Here is a 25,901-nt window from a genome sequence, read left to right as displayed (position 1 = left end):
TGAAAACAACGGAATTAGAATAAAAACAACCGAATTAGAATGTACAGAACAGAGTTTGAATGAAAGCAACAGAATTCTAAAACAAACAATAGAATTTGAATAAAAAGAGTAGAATTAGAATGAAAACAAAATCATTTGAATGAAAACAACAGAATTAGAATGAAAACAACGGAATTTGAAAACAAACAACCGAATTAGAATGTACAGAACAGAGTTTGAATGAAAGCAACAGAATTCTAAAACAAACAATAGAATTTGAATAAAAAGAGTAGAATTAGAATGAAAACAACGGAATTTCAATGAAAACAACTGAATTAGAATGAAATGAATAGAATTTGACTGAAAACAAAAGAATCTGATCAAAAACCAAAGAATTTGAATGACAACAATGGAAGTTTAAAACAAACAACAGAATTAAACACCCATGTCAGAGTGGAAGACAACAGCAATAGAAATCTCTTTAACGTGTTTTAACTACTTGCTTACATCTCTTAACACTGTTTGGAACCCTCATTTATGTTACAACGTGCAACAAATTGTATCTAACAACCTCCCTCCTCACTTACTTTAATGCCAGCAAACTCTAGAAAATATAAATGCATCTTTTTTTCCCTTTTTTTGCAGGGCTTTGGATTGCATTTACTATTTCTTCCTCTCTTTTTTGCAGTTATTAATTCATCAGGTCCACCTCCTGAACAGTGTTCATGCTTAAATCATAAGCCCTCTTGCTGTTTCCTGCTCCTGAATTGGTCTCAATCATGACAACAATTTGAGAGCAGTCGGATTGTGTGATCGGAGGTACCTGATTGCGCTGATGAGCAGAGAGGTGCTGAAGAAAGGAAAGTGGGCCATCTACGCTGAACAACTAATGATAATAATATGACATGAACAACAACCCAAAGGTAACACAAACAGATAGCATCACCCTTACAACACTGCCCACTGTGTACTCACCTAAAGAAAGACACAATCCAATATGAAATCATCTCTACTTCAACCTTGAGCTAAGGGTCTTGTCAACAGTAACACTTTTCCCATGCAAGTCACATTTTAGAGAACTCTGTATATCCAGGGGAGAGGGTTAATTCTTTTCATGGGTCTGCTTATCATCATCCTTTAGGCAGCATGATGCAACTTATTCCAGTATACAAAGGCTAATGCAGTTAAATCACACCTAGTGGACTTGAATGCTTGACACTAAGCTTCCCAGCGTACTAGCTAGCTCGAGTGGGCGAGAAATGAACCTTGTTATGTGTCCTGACACTGGGCCCTGCTCCCCAGCAAATAAAAACATGCCTCTCACTTACTGGCTGCCTGCGCTCACGGCCCCATACATCAGCATTATAAAGGAGCTCGGCAGCCTCAAGGTCAGCTCAATTTCCTCCTGCCGTTATGAAGTATCAGAATCACAGCAAGAGGGGGCACCCACACACATGTAAAGAAATGATTTAGGGAGCGAGGGAGGGGAGGGAGAGAGAGAGAGAAAGAAAGAAAGAAAGAAAGAAAGAAGGGGGGGATTTGGAGTGTGAAGGAGAGGCGGTGTGTGATACAATAGGGAACTGTGACAAATCACCAGGAGAGAACCAGCCTCTTCTACAGTAAGGATGTGTGAGTGCGGACAATTGTGAGAAAATGTAGAGAATATTAAGCCTACTTGCTCATTCCACACACTAAGAATGTAGCAGTCTGCAGTATATGTAATGGGATTGAGCGGTTTCTGTTTAACAAGCTGATTCCCCTCGTGTAAGCGCTCAAGTGTAGTCTGTGAAACTACAAAGCAATTAGGCCTACAGAATTATTGTTTCAGAAAATGTGAATACGATGTTTACCTTTGACTGTAATTAAATTCTAAGCAGTTACACGGGGAAAACAGCAACCTAATGCAAACCTAATGCCTTTTTTTCCCTTTTGAGATCTAGACCCATTCATCACATGCCCAAGCAATTTGATAAATTACACAGAAGCATGAAAGCTGATCATGTGCGTAGCAGAGTGCAATGTGTGTATGTGTGTGTGTTTGTGTGTGTAAGCCTCTGCCTGAGTCGTCATACTTGGCTGCCTCACTGGCTGAGGTTTGACATCTTCAGCTAAGAGCCTGGGGAAATAACAGCAAATTCACTTAATGGCACCACCTCATCTATTCCTCATACAGAGAGAGGAGGGAGACAAGAAGGAGAGTTCCTTGAGGTGTTACAAAATGGCTGTGTGCTCTCGGCTGTGCTCGCCGCCTCTACCATCCGAGGAGGTGCAGGTGTGTGGGTAAACACACAGCGCATTGAGACCCATCACAGGCCGTGGTTGGCCACCAGCTGTAATTTGCAGTCCACTCTGACCCCTTTGCGAAAAAGCCAGCCAGCGCTGCCGCTGCAGAGCTTTTTGTGGTGACAGCCCAATCCAGTTTGATTTGTGTATGTGTGTATGTGTGTGTGTGTGGGGGGGGGGTCTCATATGGCTGTGCAAAGATTTGTACCTGCAATGACAAACATATGAAGACCTAAACCCAGCGACAAATGTGAATAGCTGCAGTTATGTGCGTGCTTGTTGGTGTAGGTGTAAGCAAGCATGAGTGTGTATGTTTATGTGTGTCTGCAGGGAGCGTTACAGAGCCAGAGGTATAATGGCCCCACTCCATCTTTGTGTGAGGTATTGCAGAACAATGCAAAGCAGAGCACAGCAGCTGGGAGGGAGCCTGGGCTTGGGATGGCATGCAGTTGGATAACGTCTCAGGGTAACAGCAGGTATGCTATCAGTGCAGCCTGAATCCCCTCAGGGCTATTTACAGAGACTCTGACCCCAGCGAGGCTGGGCTGATGACGTCTCCGTGCCTGCAGCAAAGGAAAAGCAAGACCCGAATTCATGCCACTGCTTCCTATCAGCTGCACAACATTTTATTCCAGCAGCCCTTAACAGCTCTGCAATTGTTCAAATGATTTACTAACGAAAAAAAAAACTCAATGGCTCAACGAGTATATTTACAAGGACTGTAGCTGTACAATAATTTACCCAATAGGGACAATACTCTGAACAATAAACTGCTATGTAGACATTCTTTTCCAATTAACCTAACCTGAATACGGTCAAAGTCAGAGGAAGTGTAATCACATTAAGGCATGTACTGCCTTATTCAGAAGCATTTTGGATATATGTTCACCTTAATAGAGCGATGAATCATAACTGGAGCTGACAGTGTATTGCAGCAATCAAAACTGCCTGACAAAAAGAGGCTCTAGCATCTGACTCAGCTTTCATGTAGCTGCCAGATTAATAGTACAAATTGCGGTGTATTTGCAGAATGTGTGGCAAGGCAGTAGCAACATCACAGAAAAATATGGTATGAGGCTGAGCACTGGGAAGAAACTGACGCTGCAACATAACATGGAGGAGGAGTCCAAAGATATTTACTGGGCTTTGGTGCGCAGCATAAAAACGGGAAGAAATAAATTAATAAAATACTTCTGGAGAATAGGCTCAATTGCGGTGCTATATGAGTGTAGCCAATTACACAATCACACATGGGTTACAAATAATTGTTTTCATTATCAATTAAGATGAAGATTATTTTCATCAATAAATTGATTTGTTGTGAAAAAAAAGAGCCCACTGTGACCATTTCCCGGAACCCAAAGGAGCATTTTCAAATTAATAATCTCATATTAATTATTATAATCAAAAAATGTAAATGGAGAAAATTGTTCACATATTTGAACCTGTGCCCAGCAAATGGTTTGCAACAACTTCTGAATGTTTTTCTGTAAATCGACGCAGCCTGGCCAGCAACAGCCCTATTTTGGTATGTGATCTACTGGAAGAAAGAACACACACCAAGAAGACCTGTGCGATCAATACAGTTACTTTAATTTTGATCTGCTGACAAACTAAAGTAGGGCTGTGCGATATGACCAAAATCTCATATCCCGATATAAGAATTCTATCGTCCCGATAACGATATAAATCACAAAAATGTAACATTTTCTGTAAACTCTGTGAATCTCGGGCAGCTCGACTTGCGGGAAGTGTTTCCAGCTGGGCGTCATGTAGCTGGAGTCGAGTGTTTTAACCGATGCATGAAACGATACATTTTTAGACATAAGTTGTAACGGCCGCCGTTTTCTTTGTGAGTATTTATTACACGGCGTGCTGCGGGGAAAAGTCTGTTCTAACGTTTGAGTCTAAGGTTTATTTTTTAGCACCTGGCGGCTCTTTTCTACTTCTCATCCGGAAATAATCTGCTCTTTCACGTGATTCAGTTTATTTTTGAAAAGTCTCAACAGGATCTTGAGCTTTATTGTGAAAGGTTTATGTGGAACATAAACAAGCGGACACGCGATGCTGTTACCGTCATTGTTGCTAACCACAACGCATAAAAACAGGCGCTTGTTCGTCCGTAGTGTGGTTATATAAAATATAAGAGAAAGAGAGAACTTTAAGAAATTAATATAGCCACTACAGTGACCATCAAAACCATGATAAAATATTGCCGTAAACAGTTTATTTTGCGACACCACGAAAGAAACGATAGCGTAAAATGAAACGATAGACGTTTTTATATCGTCATCCGATATATATCGTTATATCGCACAGCCCTAAACTAAAGTGACTTCCACATCTCCTTCATTATGATGTTGGATGGTAACGTAGAAATAAACGGCAGCCGTGAAAGCTCACTCCACGTTAAAATAATTCGCTTGAATTATTGAATTGGATTAAGATGTTTATTTTACCGCTCTGTGCACTAAATCTGAAGATTAACAATTTTCTGGAGCTTTAATCTCTTATCTTATTTACAACATAAAACATAAAAACATAACCGTGTTGCATTTTACGGTTATGTTTTTATGTTCTATAGATTTTTATCAACATTTTATCATCATCATCTGATATCATCTCTCATCAGAGTAGGTGACACTCATAGGGATCATTTTGTCTCACGTGATGTATGAAAACCTCACTTTTTGTGACCACACAGGCAGTTTGAATTAGAAAGTGTGGCTTAACAGAGAAAATTGAGAAACTCTTTGTCTCCAACTGGGGTTTTAGGTTTCATCCAGCCAGATAATGTAAAAGAAAAGCCTAGCTGTGTTGGACTTCCCTCTGACTCCTAAGCAGGTAAGGATAAACAAGCTCAGGCCAGCTGATTGGAGCTGAACTTTCAAAATAAAATACTTGCATATAATTAGGAATGTGCATGACTGGTCGACTAGATGTCTAAACATTGCTGCCCTAGCTAGTCAATTAAAGAAATACTATTCAGTTAAATGTATTATTCCTATTTTATTAATGTACAACAGCAGTTACGGTTTCAAAGACGGTATGTCGCCACCAATTCCATGACTGCATGATAGACAATCACGAGCTAGCTGGCCTAACGGAGAACAAGGAGAATTTATAGCTAGTTTCTAGCCAATACTGACTATTTGTGTACCCTGCTCATCTATGGTACCCTGCCAGATCCCAGAATGTAAAGCATACTTGACTATAGGAAGGCATTTGGCACTTTGACAGCGCTCGTTTTGCAGTTGTGTCAGATTACATTCACACCATAAACCAACCGCTGTGGAGTTAGTTTAAAACCAGACCAAGATCATGTCCTCCAAATGGTCTGATAGTGGTTTTGGTTACGGACACCATGTTCACAACTGCACAAGCAAACTGCACTGAAGGGGAGAACAGATTCAGTCCAATTTAAAAGGACTAAACACAGCAGCATTTCTGCAAAGACCACATGTAAGATCACATGGCTTCAACTACATCTGTAGTGAGAACTGTGATTGAGGTCATGAATTGTGATTCTACTCAAAATGACTGCAATTCTTGAAGCCACATTGTTCACTCCAGGCCTAATCACAACCACCAAGCTGAACCATAGCAGGGAATAGAAGATTATGATCCACCAGCCAGTGTTGGGTCATGATGACAGGACAACTACACAAGAGGGAGCACATTTTTCATCCTCTGAATAAGTAATGCTACTAAACGTCACATTGTAAAAATGTACTGTTGATATAACGCCGCGGCCATATTGTGCTCTTTACATAAATTCTAGCAACAACGTCATTTAACAGACCAGCTGATAACTGCACGGATAATACATATTGTGTGTGCAGCGGTGCTGGAGCAGGAAAATGGATGCCTCCTGTGAGCTTTCCTCTTATATAAAGCCCTCTCCTCTCTCATTTTAGTGAATGGCTTCCCACTACTTGGCTCCCCACGGTTAGCTTGTCAGCCCCCTCTCCATCTCTTTTCTCTGCACCTGCATCTGACACTGCGAGTGTTCTGTCACCCACCTCTCCACATCCCCCTGGAGAAAATGTTCAGCCCCGCCCAGCTAGCTCCCAGCAGCCCCTGGGGCCTGGGACAATTAAAAACGAGGCAGGAGCTCAGTCGAGCTGTCATGCCGAGTCTCAGATGGCACCCTGCCTATAAGGCTCCAGACGTAGGGGGAGTTTGGTATGTGAGCCCAAAGAAAATAATATTAGTGTCTGTTGTACTTGAGATCAACATTCACTCTAGTGCAAGGTGATGGCAGCATATCAACACTCTGAAAGCAATGCAGTCTGGCTGGAGCGATATATTTGGCCTTACAGTATTCAGACACTGCCTGACTGCACACTCACACAGGCACACACACACACAAATCCACTGCTATATTCCAGTGTCAGCCAATTACAGGCCTGCCCTGACTGCCCTTGACTACACTCCCTAACCTCCCTCCACAATCCATGTCAAACCCCTGTGCACGGATTTTTTTTTTTTTTGCCCCTCTTGCTCCCTTCTTTGCTTCTTCTTTTTACTCAGAGTCTCTGTCTTCAGGGTCTGAAATATTTAGCAGCCCCATCTAAATACACCTTCAGGCACAGAGTCAGAGCTGTCTCCCTCACCAGGTAAAAAGTAATGAGAGCGAACGAGAGGGAGACAGTGGAGGAAGAGTCGGTGTAATATCTCATCAGTATTATTAAATCATTTCTTCCCTCGGCAGCCCCTGGGTGGTCTGGGGTTGCGTTATTTCTCAGTCAGGGTTCAGTGGCCTCATGCTCCTAGGGTTGAGTCTGGCCGCTCTCCCAGCTTAGTGCTGTACTAAGCAGGTGTCAGGGGAGTTTCCCCTCAATTAAGCAGAGGTAAAGTAATGCCTCTCACCGTGGCGGTGCCGTGAATACATTAGTCTTGCTGTCACCACAGGCTACAGCATCGAGATGCATGAAGAAGACAGACAGCTGCTGAAGCAGGTGAAGCAAACGAGCACATGGATACTAATGTATTAAAGCAGGGTTAGGTTAAAACAGGACATGATCTAAAACCCTTATCTTACACAGATGAATACATCAGTATTGGGGGGGGTTTTCTTCTTTTTTTTTTATGTATGCCCAAGTAGTATGCAGGGTAATACAGTACTGTTTTAGAGGGAGCTGAGATAATGAGTTTGTATTAGCTGTCTGAGCAGATGACACTGGAGGACACCGAATCCTTGTTGTGTTAATTAAAGCTCAATGAAATGATGCCGATGAAAAATTAGCATGACCCACAGCCTCAGTTAGGGATACAGCCAGGAAAACGGATCTCTCTGTTGAGTTGTTTTCAAGGAGAGGTACACAGAGAGAATACTTTCAGAAACAAAAGCTGAAGTCGAAAATAAATCATTTTACACAATTAACTGATTAGGTTTAAGTGGCGGCATCGGAGGAATCAACGACACCCGCGGTGAGAACAAAGAACCTCTCATTATACAAATGCATAAGATAGCTGAATCGCTGTTATATTTACCGTTGTGTTGTGTGCTTGCTAATTTTGAAAAAACAAAACTCAAAGCAACAAGCCAGCAATCATATCAATCCAGAACTGCCTCCTTGACATTTTTAGCCAGCACACTGCAATCACCCTGCTATTTTACTCCATCTGAAAAGCCATCTGAAAGGTGGTTTATAAAAAAATAAAAAGATGTCAACAGAACCAATAATGCCTTCCTTTGTCAGTCTTTATGTGTGAGCATTACAGTGTACTGGACAGATGTATTGAAAAGGGCTGATTGATGGCTTCACTGCAGACTCTCTGTCCACCTCTCTCCCTGATGAGACATGTCAATGTAAAGACACATGAACGCAGCAGCCTGTCCTCCATTTTCTCCTCCTCTCCTCCTCCTCCCTTGTCAGAGGCAGGGAGAATGACGCAGTAAATACAGATGCTGTGTGCACCGTAATTCTGCCGCCCGCTACCTTTTATCTGCCGTGACAGCTTCTGCTGCTGTCGAAATCAAACACCCGGGCGCGAGGAAAAAGCTAGTATTCCTTTTAATAAACTGCCAGGCGGAGCAGAGTGAGAGCAGAAAAGGAAGGCACTCAGCTCCACTCTGCACTGCACTGGCCAGGCTTGGCTAAGCAGCAGCTGAGGGAAGCGGTGATATAAAAATGGGGAGAGCGCTCCTTCAGGCATTAGTCGGTATTATGCTGCTCACGCAGGCTAAGGCATCCAGCATCATTGCACTTACGGAGAGCCGTGTGAGCCAATCGGTCAGCGGGGAGTGTTTGGTGCTCAGCGGGGATACGCACGCTGAGACGAGGACCGGCGTGAGAGACGGTGGGCAACCCACTCAGCACCTGCTCCCCAACTCTACCTCAGCCCCTTTAAGGTGCCAGGGTCAATTAGTTACATCCCTCTATTCATGCTCTCAGCCTGGATCAACAGAAACAACTGAAGAGCAGCCTGACAACAAGAAGAGCTCTGAACTGCTCATCAGCAAAATAATAAATTCAAAGTCCTTAAACAAATCAATCAATGTGTTAAAGCATAATAAAAAAAAACTATAATTCATCAACTAACATTACACCTTCTCAAAATGTGAGTATTTTTTATTAACAAAAATTATGTTTCAGTTTTTTAGTTAATCAGACAAACTAAAATATAAACAAATCACACTGAAACACTATTAATTCTTTGATTGGAAGCCATAATTGATGAATGCCTCAACAGTGAAAACAAGCAATTTCCGCAAATCTCCAACTGGTTCTTTCTCTCTTTGTGTGTGTGTGTCTGAAAAAGAAGAGGGATGGCGGCTTCGGAAATAGACAGCTTTTTGTTCTGACCCCACAGCTGTCACTAGCATAAGAGGGCCAGTCACAGGCAGCACACATGAGCATTTTAGATATACAGTCCCACCCCCTTGACACTGCAGCAGAGGAGGAACAAGAGGGTTGTGCTTTAGGTGGCAGGACCCCTGGGGATGCTGTCGTATTTCACAACAGGGCAAGAATTCACGAAATACCTGGTCAATGTTTCGAATCCCGCACCATGACTGTGACCCTAACGCCCGTAATGTTCTTCCTTATAATCCAAATATGAGCCATGTGTGTCCACATCAATCAGCCATTTTCATTTGAGCTTGTGCTCTTCTTTATCACCATTACTACTGCAGTAATTGAGGCGGTGCTATGGAGAGGCTGTGCAGTTTACCTCCATCTGGGAGGTCAAGAGGAATGCAATTGGTTGACAATGATTATGCTCTGCCTGATTAGGCTACGGGCTACCGCTGAATATTTAGCACTGATTAGACTAAGCCCTGTAGAGAGCCATGTGGCTCACTAACAAAAGGGACAAGGCACAGGGCAGGGAGAAAAGGCTACTAATCAGCACGAGCTCGCTGAACCGGGCTATCTCGCACTTAATGGCTCGATCAATCTGCTTTTCGCATTTGTACGTCGTCCTTAACAACTCCGTATTTGTGATGACTTTATTTAGCGCTTTTTTTGGGGTGAAAACAAACAACAGCTGTGAATAAACATTTAGTTAGTTTTAACAAAGAGCCTATTAAAATCTGCGTCTATGAAAATAAATAATTCCCGGGAAACTATCCATTTAGGTGCTGAAATGGAAAGGGAAATTTTACTGATAACTATGGAGGGTAAGTTGCATGTAATCCACACAGCTAAAGGGGACACAGCATCAAAAAAAAACCCAAAACAAACAAACATCCCATTCATTAATGAATGGATTCTCCATTCTTTTCTCTTCACTGATTGGAACGACGTCAAATAAGTGACATCAGCCTATTGACTGTGGCCTGTGTTTACATACTGTGTGTCCTTGGAGATCCAGTTTTGCACATTTGTAACATGTAGAGATAGATCGAAATACTTTCAAACAGTTATTTATTCATAATCGAGATTTCATTTTTTCCCGCAAACAAAAGGAGGAACCCAAAATGAAAAAACAAAACAAAAAAACAAACGTCTCCCACTGCTATTGGCCAAATTGTTATTTTAAACATCGCTATCAGTCTAGAATTACACAATTGTTGCCTCCTAAAGCGATTGTGATATTTACGCTGAAGTGCCCTCCTGATTGAAACGGTCGGGGGAGGGAGGTGGCGGCTGAGGAATGAGGAAACAGTGGAAAGATGTTAAGAATGCAAAAGAGACAAGCATGGTGAAAATGAGATGAGAGGAGGAAAAAATGACCGGGAGAAATGACAGCAGGGCAGAGGGAGTAAGGAAGGAAAACAGATGGAAGGGAGGCAGGGACACGTGCACTTATTTGCAGAGACTTTTAACTGTCTTGATCCTCAATAAAGAGGCGAAACTGATTAGGTTTATATCAAACGGCTGCTTGTAACACTGTGCCTGTCGCTGAGAGCGCAAATCACAGTCAAGTCAGGTTTTCCTCTTTTCCATTTGAAAGAGCCGGCTCTCTCCTCACTTGTCTTTCACTCTCTCCTTTATTCAACACCACACAGCCTCCTAAAGCGCCAGCTTGTCAGAGTGACAGATGCAGACACGACCACTGACCTAAATCACTCTTTTCCAGCACATTAACCTCCGTGTCCTTCCACCTTTTACGCAAAACACCAAACACTAACACAGGAAAACACTCCAACACCACCGACACGCTGCACAATGAGAGGCAACCCGCAAACCCCACCCAGCTCTATCTTCATCATCCTCTCTGATTCAAGACTACATCTCAAGTGTCTAAACAGAGAAAAAAAAATATGTATCATGCCCTCAGGCTAAATAAATCACTGCCTATTGTTCCTAGAAGGACTTTTTCTACCCAGCATTGTGACAAAAAAATGTGTAAGTGGAGGACACGCAAACATTTCTCTTCACCTTGGAGTCAACGTGGAAGGGATCGATAACACTTTAATTACTGTAGCTCCATGTTTATGAAATGCAATAATCATTCATTAATGATGCAGACAGCGGCAAGCAGGCGGCCGGGGCCGGGCGTCAGGGCTGCGTGCAAAGGTAGGTGAAGGGAGGGGATGGGAGGATTGGCGTAAATGATTCATGGTTTGATATCTCTCCTGTATAATGGGTTCCTCCGGGGAGCTGCTGGGGCTCCGCTGCAGCGACTGACTGCCTGGCTGGATGGCTGCCTGGTTCGCTCCGACTCTGCCCAGGCTGCTTCTGCCACTGCTGCCCAAGATTAAAAAGGCCTGCCTTCCATGAAAAGCGGCTCAGTGAAAACAGAGAGCGGGGATATGCACGTACACACATAAAAGGCTTGATTCAATATCGTCTGACAAAGTATCTGAGGGGGAGTGAAGGAGGGGAGACAAGCGAAATACCAAACTCCTTCTAGGGAGAAAGCATTAGCTGCAGAGATAGTGAGGATACTTGTGACATCTAATGGGAATATGCCAGCGTTTCTTAAAGGATGGGATTTTTCAAGACTCTGTGACTTAAAATAAAACTGATGTACCCACGTGTATGTGAGAAGCTGTGACTCTCTCCGCTGCTCTCCATCTGGGCACCAAAGGTTTTTCCCCAGAACACAACAACGCTCTAAGAAATAGGTGACAGAATGCACTGCCAAGTTTGTCCGAGGTAAAATGCCAATATTTCAGAAACACAGCCTATTTAGCAAAAACTCCCCTCTATTTCTTCCTTGCCAAGCTCGGAGGATGGACACCTTAAAGTAGCCACGTGTAGGTTTTGTTGGCCGACTTATCACTCATGTTACAAAGAGAACTGATGTCAAGTGCGGATTTGGAATTTAAGAAGAGATTTATACAAAAATAGATCAAGATCACAACCTCTCGATTACCATATCAATACATGCTCTTGGGAGATACACTCACTGACACTGTAGATGCGATTCTATATAGGTGAGGCAAATAATGTAACAAATGAGCTGCTAATTGGAAAGTAATCTCTGCGGCCTTTTTAGCAACATCTCGCCCTTACTTCTCCATATTACGCTGGCTGACTGATAATTACCAACACATCTAGTTTTTTGGGGGTTTTTTGCACTTAACCCTCTCTTCTTTGTTGGTAGGTCAGCTTATGATGACATAGCTGTGCTTTTCAGCCTTCTTCTCATAGCACCTCTCCTGCTGTGGCGATCCTTCTCCAAGCTCAGCTCAGCTGTGCCAGCAGTGTATTTATGTCAGTTTTCTCCAACAGTAGCAACACGGTCCGCTCTTGATCTCTCTAAGGAACGTCTTACGAGATCGCCTTTTACTTTCACAACACCTCAGATAAAAGCACAAAAAAATAAAAGCTACTTTTGGCTGCTCTCTTATTCAAAGGAGGGTCACTACAGCAGGGCTTGTGTCTCCTTCGAGGATCAAACCAGCTACCGTCTGCTTATTACCACTACACTATAGAGCCCCTATAAAAGCACATAAAAATACTACGTCATAAAAGAAGAAATTAAGGCAAACAAATGGAAAGGTCTTAAAGCGCCAGTACACCCACCGTATTAGCCGCGTCACGGGCAGCTAGTAATGTCGTCACACAGCCATACTCCAAACACAATTAGACACATTATTACCTAATTGTTTCTGTCCCAAACCACAAATATGGAAAAAACTACTCATGCTATCACATCTGCTGGATACATTGACTTCCAAGTTAGTGATGAGAACAGAACTACTTTAAAGTGTCCTCCCACAGGAGCTCCACAGGGAGCTAACTTAAGAAACAAAAATGGAGGAAATTTGTGCTAAATAGATATTAACTCTAAAAAGATGCCAGCTAGATTTAGCATAGCGGGACTGTTGAGGCTTATTATGTGCCACAGAGGAATTTAATGTGCACTGAAAGAGGGCTATGCAATTTACCCCCAATTTCTTACAGTGTAACTGCATTACAGGGAAAAGCATAAGGTCCAAAGTGGAGAGCGGGAATTGTTACCGAGATCAACACCTACACTCATGAGAATACAGGCAAATCAGCATTGCTTTAAGACAGACTTGAAAAATCATAAACTTATCCCTAATAAGCCACCACCTCACATATCCCCCAATGTATCTCCTCTTCACCCGCAGAAAGAGGGGGGGGATGAAGAGATTAAAGTTGTAACGTGTTGGGCTAATCATAACATAGACAGTTTAGTGCCATCTCGCATAATTAAATGCTTTGCACTAACCACCTAATGCATACTAATTTGGAACAATCCACTCCTAGAGCTGGCAGACCATGAAGCTCCCTGCAAAGGAGGTGCTTGTCTCACTCTCCCTCTGCGTGTGTGTGTGTGTGTGTGTGTGTGTGTGTGTGTGTGTGTGTGTGTGTGTGTGTGTGTGTGTGTGTGTGTGTGTGCGATTTGCAGAGGAGTAAGGTGCTAAAGGTCAGCCTGCGGACTTGAAAGAAAAGGTCAAGCATTATTACAACATGACTAAATAAACAGGCTGTGCACAGCCCCCAGCCCAGCCGCTGTGAACACTCGAAGCCTCTACCTACAAGCCGTACTACCTGCCTGTTTGGCTGGTTGGGATTCAGCTTCATCTCTTGTCTTTATCCACATATCCCTCCAGCTCTACGACAGCTGACATGAGGACTGTCATATCCTGCCTAGATTCTTATCCCATGCTGGCTTTATTGCTCTTTTCCTCCTGAGTAACAAACACACATGCGCGCACACACAGACACAGAGCAAACGAGAGAGGAGCGAGGGAAGCGGGGCTGCTGGAGCGTGCTTTAAAGCACATTAATATTAATTGCAGCACTAGCTGGAGTGATAACATAGACAAGATGCCCCTGCGAGGGAGCTGGGCGCAGTCAGTCCCTGCTTTTTGTTAGCAGCACTACTCATCTGTTGGCCGTGGCGAGACGGCAGGATGACGAGCATTTCATCTTTGAATTGCTTGTTTTATATTAGAAGGGGTCTACCCTCAGCAGAGAGGGGAATTTGTGTTTGAGAGCGGTTACTGTGTGTGGGCGCGTGTGCGTGTATGTGTGTGTGTGTGCACAAGGCTAGCCGTGATTTAAAAAAAAAAAAAAAGACTAGGGAAGATGAATTATTAGACTAGTGGCTACATCAACAGCAATAGAAATGTGCTTTAGAGGTAACAGAGAGTGCTTAAGCGATCTTGCTTTTATCTCCTGTGCTCTGCCTGGCTTGGCTGCATTTTATGTCCTCCACACACAACTCAGTATTCTGTGAGAAATGAGCTCTGCTAAAGGATGTAAATAATCTGCTGTTCTGCTTAGAAAACCTGCTTTTTCAGGACAGTGGAGGCAAAAAAAAACAACAACAACAGCAGAAACAAAAAAACAAATCGAGTTGAAGCCTGGGTGTTGAAGCTCATCTCCACCTCTTGGCTTTTTTTCTCCCCCTGTAGCAATAGCAGGCAGCTGCAGGCATCAACAGATGACAGCTATATCTCTATAGTCCTCCATTTTTACCTCACCCTCTCTTTTTTCCATTTCTGTCAATTGCTATTGAGAAACTGACGCCGTGTTTGGTGCCGCCTCACTGTAGTGGGTTTGGGGCTGTACGATTTTGTGGCTTTTTTTTTTCCCTTCTTCTTTCTCCCCCCCGATTTCCCCCCAGACTCATCAATGCCCCATTACCAAGTCAAATCAGGTGGTGCTGCAGATATTTGCCGAGTACCAAGGCTGCAAGCAGAGACACACAGACACACAGAGGATTTGTTTGGGAAGCCTGGGAGGTTTTCTAACGGTATGCTCTCCACAGGATCACAAAACAGGGTGAGGAGGTGAGCGGAGGAGAAATCACTGCTGGCTAAATGCTTGTGAGTGGTTTATGGCTCAGAGGGCAGAAAGGGAAACAGAGATGTGGTAATGCATCTCTCTGACACTCCTTTAAGCAGCCGACCAGACTGTAATCTCATGGGCCCTGTAGTAGTCGCACGTTATTGTTTCTCATTTCACATGTCACAAACAATTAAAACGCGCCTGTCGATTCCCGTGCCCCATGAGCTCCATTTACCCATGAAACCAAAAAAAGAAAAAACGAAAATACACGTTTGAAAAAAGGAGAAAAAAAACCAGCCAGTATGATCTCTTTTCTTACATGTATCCACATTCCTAAGCTAAATTCCCAAAGATTGCCACGTATATTTCTCACTTTCATCGTCTTTATCTCCCTGCGACAGCAAATATAAAGTGAACGAGCCCCGTGTAATGTAAGCAGCTGCATTAGCGAGGCAGAGTGATAAAGTGAAAAGCAAAAAAAGGGGGGGAGGTAAAGACAATTCGTCCTTTTAGTTTCCTCTGCCTGTTGTCATCCTCTTTATAGCAGCAGCTACACAGGCAAGACAAAAAAAGAACTCTGGGGAAGAATCAGGCAGAAGAAAAGAGAGAAAGGGAAAAAAAGTAGCACTGTGTGTTTTATGTAGAGATTTTCACAAGCCTGTTGTTGATTAGAGGAAAAGGCTGAGTGCTAAATACAGAGGGAAACAGGGAGAAGAAAGGGAGGACTGCTGGTTCTCCAGGAAAGGGTCTCTGAGGGCTGTCAGAGGTGCTGGTGAATCTCTTCCCTGTGAGCAAGCCGCTGCACTTAGGAGAGAAATTTAAACTCCTACTGTTATGAGAATTTTTGGCTTTCATTACACCAAGGGCGCATGTCGATGCTCTCGTGGATGCATCAGAGTGCACACGCACGATGCGAAGCCAGATGCCAGCTTTCTCTACCGGAGTTTTTGCTGGCTTTGTGCCGAGCAGATCGTTTGCTTTGTGCCAAGAATAAAAAGGCAGAGACTGAAACTCTTTGACGGTGCTCTCCCCGTGCTCAATTGCAATCATGAAACATGTGCACGGGAAACAAAACCGTCCACCACTTTGACTAGGGATCCGTGCGACGGCGTGCGACCATCTCGCCCGTCAGTCGCGCTGTTTAAAATTAACCGGAGCAAATCGAGATGGAGCGCAGCTGACTGGACCCATCCAGTTGGAATTATTTGAGATGTGACAAGCACTTAATCAAGCTGTCATCTGCAGCGCCACACTAATGCATAAACGAAGAAACAAAGCAGGATTGCGAGGAGCTGGAATCGAGCTCGGCTATGCAAAGAACCACGCCAAATATCGTTTTCCTCATTTGAGGAAGTGGCGAAATGGAGAAAGGAAGAGAAACCGGCCTCCCAGTGAGCTGCTGTGCCCCAGCTCGACTAAGTGACAGTGAATCCTACAGTGAGTCGATTTGCTGCTTTTGAGTGCCTGAAAAGTTGTCTGGCAGAGTGCTCACAGGGGAGAAAGACAGATGGGGAGAATGTAGGGACGGAGCCTCACCTGTAGCTGTCTTCTATTTGTCTGTTCATCCCTGGAGGCTTTTGGGCTGCTTTGGTACAACAAGGGAGGGTGGGGGTAGGGGGTAGGGACAAAGAAAGAGCTCTGAGGCCATCAACAGACAAAGCAAGAGACAAAAGGACAAGTTTACAGGTAAATAGTGAAGAGTAGCTGGCAGGAGGGCTGAGGAAAGCTCGGGTTTCAGACAATCGATGATCACTCACTCTTCCACAAAAACAAAGATGTTAATAACATGACATTCACCTCGAGGAGCATGTCTTGCTGCTGCTTTATACCAGAGTTACAGAGCAAAAAATAAATAAATAATAAAAAAAAAAAACTACAAAAAAACAACATTACTGAATACAGTAAATCACATGTGCAAAGCAAGCTTTGACCTGACTTTCAGCTCCCCAAAGCTGACACGACGCCGTTTGAGCATGTGCGGCTGATGACAGGAGTCATTTGCTACATCGCTGATTTGAAAAACAGGAGCACTTGAAGATGACACAGAAAGACAACTGTATTGTCATCTTAAAGAGGATCTATGAAATCAGTGGGACGAGATCAATGCCGCCTCTCCCTCGCTCTCACGGCACTTTACATAAGCAGCAATAACCATCACAGAGGCCGTCATCTAGCTCACCGATTTCCTGTGCAGGACTTCCAGAAACCTCCAGGCTACAAAAAGCGCCTCTCACTCCGAGCAATGGTCACATCCACAACTTCACAGACAAGGCAGGGAGGAGGAGGTAGAGAAGGAAAGGAGCTGAGGAGAGGGAAAAATACCACAGGCAAGATAGAGAGAGCTGGAAGGCAGGGAGAGAGTGAGGGGAAAAAAAGAAGAGAGGTTGGGGGAAACTAGCAGTGCATCTTCATTACAGTATAGCACAGAGCTCTGGCATCGACTAGCCAAGCAGTGTAGTAAGAGCTCCTCATCCTCTCAGTTAATTAGGATTTCTGCTGCTTCATTTTGGGGCGAGGGACAGGATGTTGGAGGCTTGATTACCTTTTATTTCCCAGCCTAACGGCTCGGCTGCCTCTGCCGCTTTATTAACAGGAGATCTTGCAGATTTACAGCTCCACAGCAAACATCAATTTCAATAATTACAAGAAAACTGTTAGAGGGGACACAATGAAACGAGAGTGTGGGTTTTTTCCCCCCCCTCCCTCCTCCCCACCTTCACCGCTCCAAAGCTCCTCCCCTCTTTCACGAGATCTAATTTCCATAGATGTGCCCTTTTCATGATTGCATGCCACAGACACGTTAAAACACACACAGATTTGCCTCAGTCACACTTGGCACTCTAAACGCTTTATAACCACTCCCTGGCCTGAAGGGCAAAGGAAATACTTCAACCTAAGCATTTGTGTAGCCATAAAACAAAAATGAGTGAAAGATGATCTGTTAGTGCTCAGCACAACCCCTGACCCCCCACCCCTGTGCAAAAAAACAAACAAATCTATCACATCACTGGATAAAACATATTTATGGTGTAAACTGGATAATACAAGGGATTACAAGTCTCCTTTTTAAAGCTATATCTTTACACACTGGCAACATGCCTAGATATTAGATTTCACCTTCTGACAAGGTGCAAGTGTGAGACTAAACTGAATGCCTCTCTCAAACAAAAGCTCCATCTAGGGAAAGCTATAATAGAAATCATTATTAAAAAGACATCGGATTCTGAACAGAAAAGCACAGATTCCATTTGAATAAAATCAATGATTGTGTACACTTGCAGTGCATTGCCTTCCTGTCTTCTCATCTTGCTTGCTAATGTTTCTTTCATGAGCCAGCCCACTGCTGGTGACATTATAGCTACAGCACTTCCACAAGTCCCCGATGGATCGGTGAAAATGGTTGGCGTAAAACACAATTAGTACGGTCCATATGGCTGCTAGTGGAGGAGGAGCCGGAGAGGTCCCATGTGGTTTTTATAGAGGCCTGCTCTTTTGTTACCCTAAAGATCAAACTGTTGTCATAATAATGGGGTCGTTTTAATTCTGTCGCTTGGTTTTTGTAAATCGGCACTTCGTCGACACATCCTTGCCCCGACTCAATGACTTTTGGCAAATAAATTGACCAACCTTGGCTCATAGTCTAATCGATAGCTCCTTCATCATGATTAATGGTTCATATTGGATAATGGGGGGAAATTTAATGTGAGGGGAGCGTTACTTCCTGATTTCAGCGCTCAGCCCTATTGATTGGTCATAACCCTCCTTTTTTGGCCAATGGAATGCGCTGATAAGAGCCGTGTGTTCGACCTATGTAAACTGAGCACAGAGAAAATGATTTACTGTGCTTTAGGCGCGTCTTATTCACTGATAGCTCTGTATGCCCAGCCTGACAAGCATTTTCTTGCCTGAGAAACGCAGACACCTTTTACTGAGTTGAAGCGAACAACAACAGCTTGAGGCAACAGATTTATTACAAATTGATCTATTAGATAGCACTGCTGTGCTTCGCTGTTTTCTCTCTCCCTCTCGCTCCCGCTCTCTCTGACAACCTTCCCCTGATGGTAGCTAGAGTGTATCAGAGTGGAAGTGCTACAGTGGCAAATCTAAACCCAATCCTCAGAACTCATTTTCTCTGTGCCGGCTGCTGGAACTGGGGTACAGAGACAAGATGTCCATCTTTAAACCCAGTCGATCCAGCTCAAAGTCCCAGTGTCTAAACTGAAGGCTCGGCAGGCTCAATAGGTGTTCCTAACCTGCAAGGGCAAGCAAGGACACAGTTTACCCGAGGCATCTTGTGTACAGGAGAGCGGAGAGCCACAATGTCACCCGGGTCGTTTCCTTATGGCAGTGTGAACCCTGAGATCACCGCTGACTTGCGTGACCGTCTCCATTAAAACATCACTCACAGGCTTTCCAGCCCTGCAAACTGTGCCTCGTGTGCAGCCGTAGCCGCAACATCAGTGCGATATCTGTGTTAGTCACAGAGGCAGAGCGGCACAGCCAGCACATTATAAAAAGATCTATGTGCAATTTGTCTCATCCACACTGTTGAAAATCAATGTCCTGCATACCCAGTGTTGTGCAGAAAAACACAGCATAACGAGCCATTACGGCCACTTTTAATTAATGACAAAAGCATGTTTGTCTGGACAGCAGACAGCTGTTATTGACACATCTCTCTATAAAACAATCAATTAAACCAACTGCATCATTTAGACTAGCTAATCAAAGTGGCTCCCTGATAAGTATCACGTAGTGGCCATTTACCATAATCAGTTTTTTGTCTGGTTTTATTTTTTTGCTTTATGCTTTTATATCATTTTATCAAAACATACATCATGCTGAATCTAAGCCTGAAGCAGATTTATTAATAACCAAGCTAATGAATCAAAACCCCGTACACACTTGTGTATATAATAATAGGTCCAACACATCTACAGAAACCTTAACCGTCACAAGCAGGAGGAAATTATGACATGCTCCGTTTTGCTTTAGGTTTAAACTGATAGAAACAGATAAAACTGGCGGGTTATGTAGGCCTAAATATATGCTGTCAATACTAACAGCATATACTGATCGAGAAACCGCACAGGCTCCATTGTGCCCCCTTTGCTTTAATCACCCCCATCTTTCATCTGTGCTACAAAAGAAAAGAGGGCTATCGGCTCCCGGATGCAATAAATGTGCGTGTCGCTGGAAAGGGAGCGGGGAGTGGGGGGGAGTGGGGGGGGGGGGGGTTCTGTCTAAGATGTTGAAATATTCTGGTTAGAGTGTATATGTCTATATAAACATCTTCAGGCAGGCGGCTGCAGGGGGTGTGCGCAGTAAAAAACACTGGTATGCATTGTTTGTGTTTCTGCACCACTAGCGCCATGCCGTGTCATTACATGAGGCAATCTCTTACCTAATCAGCACTGACACACACAGCAGCAAAGTACTCCTCCTCCTCATCATCATCATCACCCCCCCCCCCCTCTCCTTCTCCTCAGGGGCCAGCCAGCTGATCCTACACCATTTCATTTTCCTCCTTTACTGTGATGGCAAATGGCTGACTATTATTTTTTTTAACTTTCCTTTTTAATTCACACTTCTTTTTTTTGCATGAAGTGCTATTAATAGGTCATGCCAATAAAGTGACAAACTAGGCCTGTCCCTACATGTTGCGTTTTAAATGGTAATTAGTAAGGCGCGCACACGGGAAACCAGCAAATGCGTAAAACTCCCATATACTCCCAGATATTTGCGGTCGCTTCACAAGGCTCGCAAATGTTAGCCAAAGCCTCCTTTTCCAGTCGATTTCTACAAATTCCACTGTCCAACCACTTGTGCACATTAAGCACAAAGTGCACTGACAGTTGCTCGATGAAATATGTAGAAAAGTTTCTTTCATATCTTGAGATGCTTAGCAATAACACCAGACAAAATATATCTGATTAATTAAGATGTGAGTCAACGCAAACCCAGCCCAATAAGAAACACACAGCGTTTGTAAAGATGAAGTGAGACCAACTTCGCCACGGCTGAGCTTGTGCAGAAAGCAGATTTGATCACATCAAATACCACCAGCAGTATGTAGCAAGACAGCTCACGATTGTTAACATGAGCAGCGCTTGCTGATACCATCTCCTTGGCACAATTGTGGAGCTGCAGAGGCCTGAATCAAACAAAGATGAGATATGATGCGGCGTGCTTGGATCTCCTCTTATGAGAGGTGAAGGGAAGCTGTCAGGGAACACAAAACAACATCCTGCATCTTGCCTCCTCTGACTTGCTGGCAGAAGCCAGGAGGAGGAAGAAGAACAAGAGGAGGAGGAGGAAAGGGGAGTGTGCTTGCCTCATTTCTGCCAGTGTGCCCTGTGCGTGTCAGTCCAATATCTTAAAACAACACATGCAAGGCTTTGCTACAGCCAATTACCCAGCTCTTGGCACGGGAACTGAAAAACATCTTCGGAGAACAATAAAGAGAGCTTGGCTTGTTGCGCGTGCTGTCAGTAAGTGCTGACAGATTGTTATTTTTAATGAATATACAGCACTTGAATGGCCCATCAAGCGGTCTTTGAGCGAACATTGCTCCTTTGTTCAGAGCATTAATTTTCTATGTAACAACCAGATATCTTGCAAAGAAACTGATATCAAGCACTGTAAAAGTAAAAAGCTAAATCAGTTTATCCACTTGCCTTCTTTGTCCACTGCATCCTCTTAATGCTGCTTCAAGTGTGCACAGTCATTAGAATATAAATACAAGGCAATGCACTCGCTTGATTACAAATGTCATGTAGATGCTTGATTACACATCATTTCCTGTGCCGGCTCTTTAAAAGAAGACATTTCGCTGCTTACCAACCTCTCTCGCCAGCATAATCAAATACTGTATATGAAACCCTTGAGCAGAACGGCCTCGAACAAAACAATAAATCAGCCTAATCACCCCTCTTTGAAACACAACCCCAACCTTTCTGAATGTGAAATACACGATAGCCACATATGGACGACAGCTTCAAATGGCGTCAAGCACGGCAGAAACAAACCTCCAGCACTGACAATAAAGTGGCTGTGAGACAAGACTTGGGGAATCCTTCTTTATGGGGATTCACGAAGATACGACAAAGTAGAGGACAACAGCGAGATGCCGTTTGAGCACGGCATGTAAACACTGAATTGCAGCGCATGTGTATTGAAAGATCATCCAACAAAAGAGGCGTCAGAGCACAGTGAAACGGGCCTTTCCTCAGCATTGCCTGGCCTTTGCCACACATTATTTGCAGGAAGCTGCCATTACTCAAACGCGTATTAGTCATTAAAGGAAAATAGCAGGGTTATTACACTTCTCTTATCATTACTCTGCTGGCACTGCTGCTGCTGCTACTACAGCCACACAGCTAGATTAACATTCGATGGACGGGGTGTGTCATTGGATAGGTGACTCCAAGTAATTTTACCCACTGCTGCTCCTGAGATCCCACTCAAATTGAAACACTATAAAACACCCTGACCACTTAGCAGCTCTGCGAGTAACATGACAGAAAGAATCAAAAAAGGAACAGCACAAATCTTCTGCCTTCTGCTACTCTGAATTGTTCTCTTGGCCGGACCTAAAACATATTGTTTTAGAAAAACCATAAACCAAACATTAAGGTGCTTTTCAGCCAAAGCGGCGCTGAAGTAGTAATCAACATATAGCCTCTAATGGCAGACCTCTGTACCCTAGCCTAGCAAGTTTACAGCCTAAGTGGTAGTTAAAGAAAATCACAAACCACTAAGCTACTGACAGCAGGAAAAGCCAACAAAACATCAGATGGGAATATGCAAGATGTAAGGATTAGCAAAATCCCATTTTTTCCCCCTTTTTTCCTAAAGACATGACCAACAATAATCTTCAGTCTTTAAGTAATGCTCTATAGACACAAATCATTTCTGGCAACATAGCTGTATCTGAGATTGCTTTATTGCTAAATTCTCTGTTTATAACAAACACACAAAGTTTGTCTGACCTCTATGTTCAGTGTCACGTCACTATCAGGAGACTTGAACAAGCTGCAATGACTGGATAGATGTGGTGGCAGCAAAGTAACAAAACCTATCCAGACCAAGCTTTGTAAAACCATTAAACTTAACGTGGTGCTGGGTGTGTTTTACAGTGCATCGCTATCAGGATATCAGATCATTTATTGATGATTTCCCTATGCCCAGCCTAACACTGTGCCACTCTGACAAGTGAGGAAACGCAGGTTTTGTCCTTAAATTCATTTAGACTCTTTCAGTGGACTGAAAATAGCGTAGCATTTACAGAGCAAACGAAATTTTCACACTCCTTTGATCATTTACTATAGTGCGCTCTCTTCGTGCATTGTGAAGCCCTCAATTGTTCAGGGCTGTGTAGTCAGTGAGGTAAAAGAGTAAAGTATGAGTCACAAGCACTCAATAAAAATAAAAACACACTTTCCTGCTGGTTCTTCTCTTTTAAAGTTAAAGTTAGAGGTAGTAAAATGTGCATGGACTGCATAATATTTGGAAACTCTTGCCTTTCAAGGAGGAATTGTGCAACATATTTGTGGCCAAACACTACTCGTTTGTTTACTATTTTCAAACTTGCAATTGCAAACTTTGGTTTAACGCTGCAAAAAACAATATGCCCCCTGATAAAAAAAAAAAAAAAGTATGACCTCTCCAAACACCAAGAAACCTTCACCTGATGTAGTCTCTTAAATGCTTTCAACTTTCTCAGGAGAAAGTGAAGTCTTAAACCCACTTCTGGCTGTTGTATTTGTTGACAAATATCTTCAGTGTAGATTACATCTTTCATTTTCTCACAGCAGCACGAATGTGCTCTCATCCGGTGTTTAAAACCAGGCCAGACCACACTCCTAAATAACCACGAACTGCGATCTAGATAACAACAATTGAGCACAAGTCAAAACACACAAAAGACAGCTAGTTAGCTTCGCTGGCTAACGTTTCCAAGGGCTAGTGACAATAGCTGAATGGCTAAGACTATTCCCTGGAAAAGACATAGCACACTGGGTATTTCAAAACAGGGAAAAGCAAGCTATGGGGTACTGCGATGTTATCTGTGCTGTCATACCACAAAGTGTTTAATAAATTAAAGTCGTGTTGTGTGTACTGGACGAGCTCTGTAATAACCGGTGCCAAAGAGCTGTTTGTATCCAGACATTACTCTGCTCCTAGCTGGCATTTCCAATCAGTGCTAGTCACTGGCGCTAGCCGCTAATGTTAGTTCATAGTAACCAGCAACACCAACAGCAAGGGGCAACCAAGTCTATCAGCTAACTAGCTAGCTAATGCTAATAAGCAAATTAGCCAAATAGCTACCAAGCGATGATGTACGTTAACAGTCCAACGTTTACATACTCTTCCGTTAATTTGTGTCATTTCTCCCTCGTTTGCTGATGAACATCAAATGCAAAAAGACTGCTGATTGCAGCTCACAGCACTTACCTTAAAGAGCTTGATCTACAACATCTGTGATTTGTTTGATGAGAGACTGCAACAACAAACAATAGCAGCAGCAGCAGCAACAGCAGCAGGGGCAATTAGCCAACGTTAGTTAGCCAAGTGTCGCCACTACAGAGAGTAGTACAACAGCTGCAGTGCCACCTGTATATCGTTTGTTATATAGCTATAACCGAGAGAACCACGTTTGGTATAACGCTGTCATAAATGATGGACTTCAGAATAAAGAGAGAGTAATCGTTGCCGGGATGCTCAGACTAGTGTATGTGAGAGGCACTCAGCATGACAGCATCCTTCTTCATCTTGGGGTGAGAACAGTTGGGGGGTTCTCAAAGTTCAACCGGTAAAATATCGTCACCCACTGGCCAAAACTGGAAACATCCAGCGACACTGGGAGTCCTCTGGATGTCTATTCTGTAGCAACACTTGGTCCATCTTCATCCTTTAGCTCAGAAAATTAGGATAGAATTCAAATGGGGAAAAATTAATTTACGGTTAAATAATTTAAGTGTTACATTATAAAGCATATTGTAAATAAAGACAGAAATTGAAGACTACAATTTGGCAGTTACTATATCAGTACAAAATGCTGACAGACCATTTATTTGCACATACTTTTTGCTTGAACTGATAAACAGCTTGATACTATGCTGCATAAGAATAAAATATAATATATATAATAATGACTTTTTTGTGTATTGTATAGATATAAACCTATTGTAAATACACAAAATAAAATAAAATAGAATAGAAAATAGAATACAATGTTTGTCTGTCACTGTTATAGTGTTTTTAAACATCTCACTTAAGCAACAATAGTAAGGTTTCGCAATAGAATAGAATAGTACAGAATGGTCTGGATACTGGAAAATACTCTACTTTTATGTTTCGTTATTGCCAGTGAAATTGTGAAACAATAAGAAAGTATACAAAGTAGCTATATACTTTTATAGAACGGTTACATTAGATTCTGTTTTTATTCATGAAGGAAAACTGTAGAATAATAACAAAATTCAATAGCAGCAATATGGAAAAAACTATAAAACTGCTTAAGAATAGAATAGAATAGAATAAAAAGATTACCATTTTGTTGTTACAAAGGAAATTGTGAAAGAAATAAAAAAGTAACTGGAGATATTCATAGAATAGCATCAGTAGAAGACGTTCTTATTACAATTATAGAATAGAATAGAATAGAATAGAATAGAATAGCTCTTTAGACACTTTAATCATAACAGAGTAACTATATACATTTATAGAATAGGAGAAATTTTTACTAGAATTGTTTTATTATTATTAGAGTAGAGTACAGTAGAATATTAACAGTGAAACTGTGGATTACAATACAAGAGGACAAAATAGAATAGAATACCTCTTTCAACACTTAAATATACAGAAAGAGCTGTGGAATAATAACAGAGTAAATATTTGTAGTTATTGAATAGCTGCACTATAAGAAGTTTTTATTATAATAATTTTTTAGCATAGAATAGAATAGAATAT

General features: G+C 42.7%; 1 protein-coding gene across 6 annotated transcripts in view; it reads right to left on the bottom strand.

Annotated features, from left to right (window-relative positions):
- The window catches only part of rerea (arginine-glutamic acid dipeptide (RE) repeats a), a 127,555-nt gene extending 102,811 nt beyond the window's left edge, over positions 1-24,744 (bottom strand). For 2 of the 6 annotated variants that reach the window (XM_040047895.1, XM_040047898.1), the window contains exons 1-2: positions 24,384-24,744; positions 16,464-16,512 (exon numbers count right to left, since the gene is read on the bottom strand). The gene's annotated coding sequence lies outside the window, so the exon portion shown is untranslated. The remainder of the gene's footprint in view (positions 1-16,463; positions 16,513-24,383) is intronic. The other 4 variants (XM_040047896.1, XM_040047900.1, XM_040047894.1 and 1 more) reach the window with 2 other exon arrangements.
- Between the last annotated feature and the right edge of the window lie 1,157 nt (positions 24,745-25,901).

Source organism: Simochromis diagramma, unplaced genomic scaffold (genome assembly GCF_900408965.1).
Source record: "Simochromis diagramma unplaced genomic scaffold, fSimDia1.1 OVJJ01000387.1, whole genome shotgun sequence".
In the NCBI taxonomy this organism is placed as follows: domain Eukaryota; kingdom Metazoa; phylum Chordata; class Actinopteri; order Cichliformes; family Cichlidae; genus Simochromis; species Simochromis diagramma.
Note: the sequence above shows the minus strand (reverse complement) of the source record. Positions and strands in the feature narration are given on the sequence as shown.